This window comes from Aethalodelphis obliquidens, unplaced genomic scaffold, assembly GCF_003676395.1.
Source record: "Aethalodelphis obliquidens isolate GAN/ISIS:26980383/991018 unplaced genomic scaffold, ASM367639v1 scaffold141, whole genome shotgun sequence".
NCBI lineage: Eukaryota > Metazoa > Chordata > Mammalia > Artiodactyla > Delphinidae > Aethalodelphis > Aethalodelphis obliquidens.
The window spans coordinates 416,260-429,880 of record NW_020838085.1 but is presented as its reverse complement, the minus strand read 5'-3'; the positions used below and the strand labels follow the sequence as shown (position 1 = coordinate 429,880).

Below are 13,621 nucleotides of genomic sequence, written 5' to 3'. Positions count from 1 at the left end.
TCTCCCCTCAGTTGGAGTGCTGATGGGGAACCAGCTTACTTTTGAACCCTGGGGGCTGCTGAGAACAAAGTAAAGCTTGGTGGCTTGTTGTAGTAACAAAGCACCTAGAGAACCATAATAGACACTGGAGGGAGCAAGACATTACAAGATCCTGAAAAGCAAACTGGAAAATCTGTACAGTTGGGAAATTATATGCACAAGCACAGAGAAGACACATCGTCAGAAAATGTTTGAGATGCCCCTAGAATCTCTAGCCAGGTTGACTGGTGAAGGTCTTCTGTACAAAGCCAGTTTATAAAGACTGGAAGAGGTGGATTTTTCTTTTTTTTTTCAAATACCCAAATCCCAGCAAAACCCAACAAGGCATATGTTGGTTTTAGGGCTTGTTAATATGTTAGGGAAATATGTTAGGGAAACATGGCTCTATTAATTAAAAAAAAAAAATCTCCAGAAACTAACCCCAAAGAAACAGACATCTATGAATTAATTGACAAAGAATTCAAAATAACTGTCTTTTGGAAGCTTAATGAGCTTCTGTTAAAAAAGAAAAAAAAAAACAGAAAATGACGTGTTGGTGAGGATGCAGAGAAATCAGAACCCTTGTACACTGTTGGTGGGAATGTAAAACGGGGCAGCTGATGTGAAAAACAGTATGGAGGCTCCTCAATAAATTAGAAACAGAATTATCATATAACCTAGGAATCCCACTTCTAGGTATATATCCAAAAGAACTGAAAACAGGATTTCAAAGAGATAATCTGCACACCTATATTCATTGCAGCATTATTCTCAAGAGCCAAGAGGTTGATATCTATCACAGATAAATGGATAGAGAAAATGTGGCATATACATGCAATGAAATATTATTCTCCCTTAAAAAAGGTGAAAATCCCATCATATGCCACAATATGGATGAGCCTTGTGGATATTATGCTAAGTTACATAAGCCAAGAGGACAATTACTGCTTGATTCTACTTACATGTGATATCCAAATTAGTTAAATTCTTAGAAACAGAAAATAGAACAGTAGTTGCCAGCAGCTAAAGGCATGGGGAAAAGGGGAGTTGTCTTTCATTAAAATCAAGACAACACACCCAAAATGGAGTTGTTCATGCTAAGTCCCACGTCACCAAACTGAGACTTAACTGAATTATAGTTTTGGCTCTCCCACAAAAGGAATCTTAAACCAGTCAATCAGGAATCACCTAATCAGCATTAGTTAGATAATCTGCCTGAGAGACCCCAGACACTGCCTAAAGGAAAGAGACCTTGCAATAATCAACCCACTTTTTTTTTTTTTGGCCTAGTATAACTTCCTTGTTCCCACTCGCTTCTGCCTATAAAGGTCTTTCATTTTGTACAGTTCCTGAGAGCTCCTGTCTATCTGCTGGATTGGGTGCTGCCTGATGCATGAATCATTGAATACAGCCAATAGGATCTTTAAAATTTACTCAGTTGAATTTCATTTCTTAACACTTTCAATGGGTATAAAGTTTCAGTTTTATAAGATGAAAATTTTCTAAAGATCTGTTGCATAGCAATGTGCTTATGGTTAACACTACTGTACTGTACACTTAAAAATGGTTAAGATTTTAAATTTTGTTATGTGTTTGTTTGCTTTTTTTTAACACAATAAAAGCAGAAGATTTCATGCTAGGGTAAACTCTAAAAATTTATACTTTATCTATTCCCTTCTATTCCTATGCCAGCATTTTGTCACAATTTCTCTGTCTCTTCTCCTTGAACTTACCACTACTTCCATTTCCTTTGTCTTTTGAATTTTTCATTCAGTGCCAAATGTTTGAGAATAACAGAGTTCAAATTTCTTTAAGAGATGCTTATAAGAAAAGTACACAACTCTGAAGATTCAATCAACAGATGTGGTCTAAACCACAATTGTTTCTCCATGCTACACCAACCTGTAGCTATAATTAACTCTCTGAGTAATCTATTTTGGGGGAGGAAAAATAATTTTCTCTCTTCCTTTCTAGTTGCTTGGCTGTAATAAAAGACAGATTAATAGGAGAAAAACAAACAGAAGTTTAAAAACACATATACCTGCTGTATACATGGGAAAGACCCAAGAAAACTGAGTAACTCCCTGAAATGGCCCAAGCCACCACCTTAAATACCACTTTCAGCTAAGACAAAACATATTGGGGGTGGGGTGAGACAGTTATGGGAGGTTATCAGGCAAAGCACAGTAAACAGGGTATGTTTGTTCTGCAGATTTAAGTCATTGCCTTCTCTATCAATAAGAGTTTCTAGAGTTTTAGTCATTCTCCTCTTACTGGTACAGAAAGGGAGAAACTCTTACAAATGGAGATTTCCTTTATAAATTTAAATTTACCTTACAAAAGGGTAACTTCTACTTGGTTTTCAGAGCCTCTCTTGTGTCTATTTCTTAATATTAAGCAGCTCAAAATAATCCTTATGCCAAAGAGACATATTTTGGGGTGGCACATTCTGGTCCCCTTCAGTTTACACCAATTCTAAAACTAGGGAAGGTATAGTAAAATGTACCTCCGGCGTTAGTAACGGCAAACGTATATCACACAAAACAAAAACCAGATGAAAACAGAACAAAACATGAACTGAGTGTCCTCATCCTAACATTAGTTTCCTATCTGGATGGTTTACCTTTTTGCCAATTGCCTCCCCTGTCTCTTTGAAGCCCATCTTGTAGATTTCCCTTATCTCGTGTGAAAACTTGCTAAAAAAGTAAAGAACGTAAGTCTGACCTTCCTTTGTAAAGTGGAATTTCCCATTTCCATTTCCCATTCCATTTCCAAGTTATTGTTTTGCTGGGATTATCAGTGTATTTAGCACATCACTTTACAATTCATTAAAGAAAGAAGAGGCAGGGGGTCAGTATTTGAGGCCACTTTTCAATTTATTTTATTTTTTTTATGTTTTATTTTTGAGTTTGTATTCCATGCCAAACACTGTATTAGGAGCAGAAGATTAAAACAAGACAAAACAAAAAATACAGTCCATAGTTTTATGTTAAAGATCCTAGTCAGGGACTATCCTAGAAACTCAGCGTGAACAAATTGAGGCACAAAGGGACTCGATCTGCTGCAGTAACCGAGGGAAGGTGGGCAGTGGTGCGGCCAGGCCTCTGAGACAGTAGGAACAGTGGTGCTCTCTCTGCCAGGCTCTGTTTCTCTGCGGTGGGCTCCTTTATTTTCTGTAAGCCAGCGTCTTCCACAAGTTCTTCAGCCTGGCTCTCACAGCTCTTGTCCTCACAGCTTCACCATCAGAGAGGGGCTGAGCAGAGCCCAAATCCCAGAGAAGTGCTCTGACTCTCTGGCACAAAGTCTGTATCCATCACTGTGTCTAGGAAGATGCACGCCTGTAATTGGCAGCCTCTGTCAGGATCCTCTGTTGCAGTGAGAGCACAAATGACTGAGCTGTGTGTCTGTTTTGAATGTTAATAAGTATTTTGTTAGATCAAAAATAGATTTGGAAGAGAATCCCCTCCCCCAGGCCTAGGTTAGTTGAGCAAGACAAAAAGGTATGGATGGATTCATATATTATCCCCTGAGGCATTTCTCAAAATTATTTTTCACCCATCTGTTATTCTCTTTCAAAAAGAAAGTTTAAGGCAGCCTTGTTTGGAGTATATAACTACTTCTCCATCCGGACATAAGCATAATCATCTGTAAGTTCTTGGTTTAAAATTACTGCTGGTATCCTGCATTTTGCTTGTGATGTTTTATGTCTAGGCATCTATTTGGGTCAATTCTGTTAACTTATTTCTCCACACGAAGAAGAAAACCATGTCCTGCCCTAGCACGTGGGAAGATTTTATCTCATTTTATAGAATGTTTTATATGGCATTCATTTAAATTTTCCTTCATATGATGGATTGCAGATCTCTCTCTTGTATAATGTCAGTTTGGTGCTAAAGTAAAATGTGAAGATTTACTGGTATCTTTCCAAAAGAAATATTATCCATGAACTCTAAAGCAATAAAAAAAAAAGAAATTCACTGGAGGATGTAGCAGAATGAGGGAGAAATCTGGATGGTGGGAAGAAAAGAATCCCAGAAATAGCATTCTGGTTTGTTTGACCAAAGGGGGATAATCTGAAATGCTGAGTAGCACAGTGTGCTGAGGTATTTGCATGACGATAGGGCACACAAAAAGGTGAAGCTCCGTATGATGGGTGTTTGAACCAGGTCATAATGGGCCAACTTGGATGCCACAGATTGATTTCTGCATCATAGAAACATCCTCAAGGAGCTTGTGCTGAGGAAACATGCCATATAGGCTGAATCTGCAAATGCTTCACAGCTTTCACTTCTCCCCTCTCTAAGTATAATCTCTTGCAGCCAATGAATCCTTGTTTTCTCCCTGGTAATCCCAAGTGGTTTTACCAGTGATGTTCTGTTACTTTACTCTTGATTTGCTACAGACAGTTGTGAAAAGATGAATCACTCGTGAGGGCAGTGAGGAGATAAAACTCAAGACTTCAGTGCCTGGTTTACTGATGACTGTACACCAAGTACAGCAGCCCCCAATGGCAGCAAATGTCCACGAGTCCTTACGGGGAAGCAGAGAAAGCCCACTTCCTTCTCAGTCTAGTAGATGTGAAGCTATTATCAGATATCAACTACCAGGCTGCTGGTACCTCGTTAGGGTGGGAATTCTTGCTCATAAGAAGCAGTTGATGAATAATAAGTCATAAGAACAGCCCTGCAAATACCTACCAATAAGTATGACCAGCAGATAAGGCTTCCTGTTGCTTTTCTTATAAAGAAATGTAATACTCTATTCCTGGGGAATAAAACTGGATCTGGGCCCATCAATTCTGGCAACTTATGCTTTCACTTGTGTCATCAAGCCATTTTTTTTCCGAAAAGGGTGTAGAAATTTAGTGCACTATCCCAAGCAAATTTATTAATTCTCTGTTGACTTTTTCCTTCTTGTGGACTTTCTGTTCCTTCATTCCAAGAGGACTCTGATGGTTTTCCTAAACCTTCACCCATAGCCTCTCATTCCTGAGCATCACCGGCTCATGCACTCATTTCATACATATTAAAGGCCAGGCACCGAGCAGCCCTGACTTTCGAGATGCTCAGCATAGAGAAGAGGACATGGGGAAGAACATCAGTCATTGCTGTGCTGTATGATGAGATGAAAATGGAGCGTCTCCTGAGTCAGCCTGAGAACTGTGAAGATACTTATGGGGACCCGTTAGCATCAAGTGAGCTGATTCTTGAGGGACAAGCAAGGATTAACCAGAAAAGTTGGCATACAGGCAGAAGAGGAGGAAAAGAAATTCCAGCAGGTAGAACAGCATGACCAAAGACCTGGAGGTTTGAGGGATCTTACGACACTGAAAGAATTGAAGATAGACTAGCAAGTCTGAATCTGGGACCTTATAGGTCACCTGGCTCAGTACAGTGTTCAAATGTTTTCAGGGAGTAGAAGATAATCCCACTGCAAACAAGGCACAGGAAAACATCTATATTCTCCCATGAATGTGGGCATGAAATGGAAAAAAACCTGAACCAAGCATGTGATTGCTTTTAAATAGGCACAAATCCAGAGAGAGATGGAAGAAGTTGAAGACTGAGGTAGAGGGGCAGCCTCTTGCGCTGAATCTTTTCAAGATAACTTTCTTCTTCCTCTTCCTCTTCTTCCTCCTCCTCCTCCTCTTCTTCTTATCACTATTATTATAATTATTTTTGAATTGCTGCATGTTTATACTGCTCTCAATGTCAACCCCAATATTCAACTAAAAATCCAACTAGAGACTGACTCCAATATGTAAATATATTATATCCCCAAATCCCATTTCTAAATCAGCTGTTTTACTCACAATGTATTTGCCCATAGAATTAGTGTTTCAAAAGGCAGCTTTTGAAAACAGTGGTAGTTGGTGTGTTTCAAGGAATTGGTCCACTTCATCCAAGTTATCAAACTTATGGGCACAGTGTTTTTTGCAGTGGTCTTTTATTATCCTTTTAATACAGGCATACCTCATTTTATTGTGCTTCACTTTACTGCACTTTGCAGATATTGCATTTTTTATAAACTGAAGGTTTGTGGCACCCCTGCATTGTTAGATGATGGTTAGCAATTTTCAACAATAAAGTATTTTTACCTTAAGTCATGTACTTTTTTGGGGGGGCTGCATTGGGTCTTTGTTGCTGCGCGTGGGCTTTCTCTAGTTGCGGCGAGCGGGGGCTACTCTTTGTTGCGGTGCGCGGGCTTCTCATTGTGGTGGCTTCTCTTGTTGTGGAGCACGGGCTCTAGACACGCGGGCTCAGTAGTTGTGGCTCGTGGGATCTAGAGCGCAGGCTCAATAGTTGTGGCACACGGGCTTAGTTGCTCCGTGGCATGTGGGATCTTCCTGGACCAGGACTCGAACCCGTGTCCCCTACATTGGCAGGTGTATTCTTGACCACTGCACGACCAGGGAAGTCCCCAAGTTATATACTTTTTAAAAGGCATAATGCTATTGCACATTTAATGGACTACAGTACAGTGTAAACATAACTTTTATATGCAGTAGGAATTTTAGAAAAAAATTTTGTGCAACTCATTTTGTGATATCTGCTTTATTGCAATGGTCTGGAACCAAACCTGCAATATCTCCAAGGTATGCCTGTATTCTTGGATCAGTAGTAATGACCTCTCTTCCTTTTCTTATATTGCTAATTTGTGTCTTCTTTTTTATTAACTTCTTCTCCAGGTAAACAGATCTTGGCTCTCTTTCTCTACATGTGCTTGTCTCTTCAGATTTAGGGGTAGCAAGTTGCCCTGTGACTTTAGTTCTTTGGTGGGTCCAAGAAAAGTCATTAATTTCCAGTCTGTCCAGCTTCTTCTGATTGTAAGGATCGGTATGACGACTTGCTCTTTATGTGTTTGTGCTAAAACTAGAAGTGCAAATGTTTCTATGTATAGATTAGGCTATTTGAATCCACAAAGTCAGATATAAAATGTATAATTTATTCACAAAATTAAAATTCAAAGTTAAAGTATTTTTAGGAAGAACGTTTTATGTCCAAAGAAAACATACATGGCAGAGCTGAGATAAAACTAAGCTTGCACTAAATTTATGCTAGTATAATTGCATCTGTGTGAATTTGGTTCCCAGCAAAACACTTATATACCCCTGACTGTGTATGACACATGATGCTGGGCTCCACCAATATAGGAAGCACAAGGATAAAACCACCAAACTCAGGGAGCTGACATTCAGTCGGAGATAGACCAGTGAATAAAGAATCTGACATATGTTATAAAAAAAATATGAGCATGGTGTTATGGGAAGAATGAGGTGATCCTCAATATGAAAGAACAATTTCAGAAATAATTTTCCATATATTCATGTAGATTTCTGTCCTCGGCACTCTGAAATGCACTGAGTAATGGGGTTTGTCCCCTGGAGACCATGAGACTTTGGAGGATGCCAGGGACATATGTTAAAAGGAGTTCGCACACAAATTGCATTAGCATCAGTGTTAATCCCCATTTCCCTAATCGGCTTATGGAAAGCCATCTCCAATACTGACATTTCTCTATTTTATCTTCTTTTCTGAAAACCTTATGATCTGGTTTTGACAGAAATAGACATATTTCATTCTCAAGAAAAATATATATGTTTGAGATTTCATAGTATTAAATGGTTTTTAAAAAAGGAGTATTATTGCATTCTTGGAGAACAAAATGCCATACATAGTCTCAGAAAGCAGAGAGAAACTCTACAAAGAATAATAGAATCACCTGACTGGCATCAGGACAGGCATTGCTTAGCAACCGTCTGTGATTTGCATTGATCAAGTCAGCAGGTTCCATGGTCCCAAGGAAGGAGATCTCTACTATTCTTTAAAATATTTATTAATTTGAGGTCCAAAGTTTATACTCAATTATTTCCTTTTGCTTTTATATCATCCTCCAGATCTGGGCATGGAGTGATATGTGAGTCTCCTTTGCATTTTGACAACACATACAGACTACCTGTTTACAAAAAATGCTACAACTCTGAGATATCTCTCAGGCCACTTAATAAAACTGTCATTTTCCCTATGCCTCTATTATTACTTTTAAAATTTTCCTTTTCTCACACCCTCACCTCACAGACAATATGTGCCTCATTTACAAACCACACCAAGGATACTGATTTTTCTTGATAAGTTAACAGTACTGCCTCTTGGTTTTTATACTCTCTACAAGGCTAAGGAAGACTAGAGCTTAAAAGACAATACTGAAGTGCTTCCATAATTTAAACTGGAGTCACAACATCTTAGTTTTCATCTTTTGAGGGCCACCATTTGTTCTCTTTTGCTAGATCAAAGAAATGGAACAGAGATATGAGCCCAAGTGGATGATTTACTAGAGTCCTCTTCAGAGAATAGCCGTGGGCTTTCGGACTCAGCGTTCATGCCAAAGCCTAGTGAGCAGTGTCCCTTTCCTGCCCTCCCTTCTTACGGCCCTCTCATGAAGGCTGTGGAAAATTTGAGAGGACCAAACTTCTTATAATTCTCAGCACATGGTATTCTCCTCCTGTATGTTTACAATCTTAAATGGTCTTTAAAATGTCTCTGTACCTCTGGCTTTCCCCTCTCTAAATACTCCAACATGAAACCTGAATGGCTCCCAAGGGGAGCCCTTGGCTTTGCCTTGCAAGCCCTGGCTGGCCAGCCAGTGTAGTTACAGCAGGGCCTGATGTTCAAGGCTGTCACCTGTGAGCTCAGTCTCTCCATCCATAAGCACACTGGACACAGTTAAAGATGAGAAAATAAATCTTTACCTGTCAAGTTGCAAAGAGACATATTTCTCTCCTCCATTATTAAAGGGACTTGCTCAGTAATCCTGAAAATAAAACCCTGTAGTTCTAGTGCTTTACGCCTTGTCACATCACCACATATAAAATGAGCTAACCGTATGATCTGTTCTTCCACTGAGAAGAGAGGGCAGTTTCCCAGTCTGAGCAGCAGAAGCCCTTCACTTTCCCTGGTGGAGTTAGGAATGGGCCAAACTCTGCAGTGAGCTCACTCCTGTTCTGTGGAGATCAGAATCGCCAATATCTGCATCTACATAGTCTCCCCTGATCTACCAGGACATACTTGAAGTTGATTTGAAGGATGCTTAGGAACCAACATTAGCTTACAGCCTTAGAATACACTGTCTCTACCTGAGTAATTTTCTTATTAAAAAGTTTTTTGGAAGAGAGAGCACATGAAAAAAGCAGAAGCTCAATCTACCAAATATTCACTGGGTTGTTCTAATATTTTCCTGTGAGAATAAACTAATGAATTCATGGATCACTCATATATGAACTGCTCAAAAATCCCTTTAGTCTTTTGAAGGCCACAAAAATGAGAGGAGGACCACAATGATCCACTTATTTCTTTCATTTAGCATTCACTGATCATCTGAAACACGATACCCAATGCCCTAGACATGAGAAATACAAATACTACAAACAATTTCTTCTGTAGTATATGCTTAAGAAATACACAGTCAACCAGAAACTGGCATATATTTCTCAAATCAAGTTGTAGATGTCAGTTTCCTATGCAAATTAATTCCCCGGGATGATTTAATTTCAAGTGCTTTTACTCATAAAATTACATATTTGGCTCTTCCCCACCCCATTCCACATTCTTAAGCTTATGTTATTTAAATCTGAAGAAAAAAATAAAAATAAGTAAAGACACTACTTTCAGTAAGAAACACACACATCAGGGGAACCTGAGGGCTTGATCTGTTCCCACAAGTGAGCTACAAAATGGAGCATTTGAGCTGTTCCACACATATCAAGCTCAAAGACTATTTATCTGAAACATCCAACAAATGGAAGCTATGGTACTTTCTTGGCTTAATTAGTCAAAGGATTTCCTCCACTTTCCACCTTGTTTTGCATCAACAGACCCAACCGAAAATCAGAGCGAAACCTCTTTGTTGCAAAGCATATCCTCCATGGTCACTGCTTCTATTGTGACTGTTGGAACTCATAAGTGCTAGTGAAGAAGGAGATAGATGGGCCCCAGGCTGAGCAGCTGGAATCTGTCCCCTATGGACAGATACTCCAAGATAAAGATAATGGCGGGAGCAAGGAGGGGCTGAGTCCTGCTTGGACAAAAAATAAAGAGACCATGTATTTCTTATTCTTGAGGTCAAGGAGACCTCCCCGACTACACATCCGCAGAAAGGCTCCTCGGGGGTCAAAAAGGGAGGGGGCACCACCCCATAATAGGTGTGTCAACCTCCCCATAGTCCTCTGTGCTGAAATCCCTCTTGACAAAAGGATGTGCACGCATGTCGGGAAGGGATCTAAGACAGGTCAGGTGTGGAAAAAGAAGTGAGATAATTAGCCAAAGGTAAACAAAGACCAGGAAGAACTGCCCTATATGAGTGATTTGAGTCACCTCTCTGGTGCTCTCCTCCTTGTTAGGGAGGACGCCCACACCCTTTCTCTCTGGGTGTGCATCTCTGCCTTGCTTCTGTCTTAACCAAACAAACTGTTTCTCTGTGTGCTCTCCCACTTGTGCAGTGTCTCTAATTATAAACTTTATATGTGTTTTTACAGTTTTTGCCTCCCTGAGAAATTCATTTTTCAACAGGGGCAAAGCCAGCAAAAGCCAACTTTGCTTCTAGCCTGTAGCCCCTGGTGGACTGGTGGCTAGGATTCCTGGTTTTCACCCAGGCTACCCAGGTTCATTTCCTGGGCAGGAACTAAGATCTCACTTCAAGCCACCACACACTGCTGTCTCTTCAAGGTCACTAGGATTGTTGATCGGGGCCATATTGTTTAAGGCAGGTTTGCAAAGGGAGATGTAAATGGTGGAAGAGCCATTTTCCTGTAGGTGGTTTGAACTCAGACTTAATTGAGGGCTTCAGAAAGGAGGGATGATTCCCCAGAGAACATTAAAAAGAACTGACCAGCCTGACTTTCAGTGAGATTAGAGGCATAAAAGATCATATTTTAAAAAACGGCACCATACTTATGCCTCCAGTCAAGATATATTAAAGGATTAGATTTCCGTTTTCACATAAACTTAAGTTTAGAGGTGAGATGGAGAGGCCCTAAATACAATGCAATTTGTGGCCAAAGTTCAGTAACTCAGGACCAGGAAAAAATGAATTAAAAAAAATCATATTGACTGGTGGCAGCTGTATTTAAAGGGGATATGAGTTCTGTAAGGGATCTCAAACCAAAAGAATTGAACAATAAGACTGACCTATTTTCCCTACAGAGTTGTTGAGATGTATTTCATTTTATCTTATACTAGATCTTTAAAGCCCAAACTGTAGTGAAGGAGTGGCGACTGTCCACTGAGTTGAGGTAGTAAATGATTCAGCTTGAATCCTCATATGGCTTCAATTTTTACATAATAGAGGTGAAACGAAAATGTCTAAGAAATAGTTCTCAGGGACTTCCTTGGTGGTCCAGTGGGTAAGACTCTGTGCTCCCAGTGCAGGGGGTCCAGGTTCGATCCCTAGTCAGGGAACTAGATCCCACATGCATGCCTCAACTAAAGATCTCGCATGCCGCGACTAAGATCTCACATGCCGCAACTAAGACCCAGTGCAGCCAAAATAAACAAATATATAATAAAAAAAGAAGAAATAGTTCTCATTTGTCTGTATTTGGAAGATTTTCTTATTATTATCAGTGACCTAAGTAAAAAGAAATTTCACAAGCTGTTAACACTATTTAAATATTCAAACAATAAAAAAGAAAACTCCCTCTCCAGAAGACCTGGATAGCGCCTCCCAGCCATGCTGAACTGGCTCTGGGCTTTCCAGACACCGGGTTCCCTCACTTTCTTCTGCTGGGTCAGCTATGGCGGCCAGGAAGACCCTGAACCCCAAGGCTGAGGTGGCCTGAGCCCACACGGCGTTGGCTGTCAACATCAGTGTGGCCTGGGGGATGCAATACGTGCTGAGGAACAACTTGGGGCCTAAGGGCACCATGAAGATGCTTGTTTCTGGTGCTGGAGACATCAAGCTCACTAAAGATGGAAATGTGCTGCTTCATGAAATGCAAATTCAACATGCAACAGCCTCCTTAATAGCCAAAGTAGCAACAGCCCAGGATGACATAACTGGTGATGGTATTACTTCCAATGTCCTAATCATTGGAGAGCTCCTGAAGCAGGGGGATCTCTACATTTCTGAAGGTCTTCAACCCAGAATAATTACAGAAGGATTTGAAGCTGCAGAGGAAAAGGCACTTCAGTTTTTGGAACAAGTCAAACTAAGCAAAGAGATGGACAGGGAAACACTTATAGATGTGGCCAGAACATCTCTACGTACTAAAGTTCATGCTGAACTTGCTGATGTCTTAACAGAGGCTGTAGTGGACTCCATTTTAGCCATTAAGAAACAAGATGAACCTATTGACCTCTTCATGGTTGAGATCATGGAGATAAAACAAATCTGAAACTGATGGAAGCTTAATCAGAGGTCTTATTTTGGACCATGGGGCATGGCATCCTGATATGAAAAAGAGAGTAGAAGATGCGTACATCCTCACATGCAATGTGTCATTAGAATATGGAAAAACAGAAGTGAATTCTGGCTTTTTTTTACAAGAGGGCAGAGGAGAGAGAGAAACTAGTGAAAGCTGAAAGAAAATTCATTGAAGACAGATTTAAAAAAATGATAGACATGCAAACGAAAGTCTGTGGTGATTCAGATAAAGGATTTGTTGTTATTAATCAAAAGGGAATTGATCCCTTTTCCTTAGATGCTCTTTCAAAAGAAGGCATAGTAGCTCTGCACAGAGCTAAAATGAGAAATATGGAAAGGCTGACTCTTATTTGTGGTGGAGTAGCCCTAAATTCTCTTGATAACCTAAATCCTCATTGTTTGGGACATGCAGGACTTGTCTATGAATATACAATGGGAGAAGAGAAGTTCACCTTTATTGAGAAATATAACAATCCTCGCTCGGTCACATTATTGATCAAAGGACCAAATAAGCACACACTTACTCAAATCAAAGATGCAATAAGAGATGGTTTGAGAGCTGTTAAAAATGCTATTGATGATGGCTGTGTAGTTCCAGGTGCTGGTGCAGTGGAAGTGGCAATGGCAGAAGCCCTGATTAAATACAAGCCCAGTGTAAAGGGCAGGGCCCAACTTGGAGTTCAAGCATTTGCTGATGCATTGCTCATGATTCCCAAGGTTCTTGCTCAGAACTCTGTTTTTGACCTTCAGGAAACACTAGTTAAAGTTCAAGCAGAACATTCAGAATCAGGTCAACTTGTGGGTGTAGACTTGAATACAGGTGAGCCAATGGTAGCAGCAGAAGTAGGCGTAAGGGATAACTATTGTATAAAGAAACAGCTTCTTCATTCCTACACTGTGATTGCCACCAACATTCTCCTGGTTGATGAGATCATGAGAGCTTGAATGTCTTCTCTGAAAAGTTGAATTGAAGCTTCCCTTGTATCATCTGAATCACAGACTCTACAGAGTGATCCTAAGAATATAGTTATGGAATTTTTGTCCAAGCTTCAAATGATTTTCAAAGGATTTTTTTTTCCCATATAAAAAAAGGAGAGAACACTGGCACCTATTCAGATTCTGAGGTTCTGAAATTATAATTACAGTATTTTAAAAATTGCACTGTAGTGTACACATACAGGCCATA

At 40.0% G+C, this 13,621-nt stretch overlaps 1 pseudogene; it reads left to right on the top strand.

Annotated features, from left to right (window-relative positions):
* The first annotated feature begins 11,806 nt into the window (after positions 1-11,806).
* Positions 11,807-13,401, top strand: LOC113616457 (T-complex protein 1 subunit zeta pseudogene; annotated as a pseudogene).
* Positions 13,402-13,621: the final 220 nt, after the last annotated feature.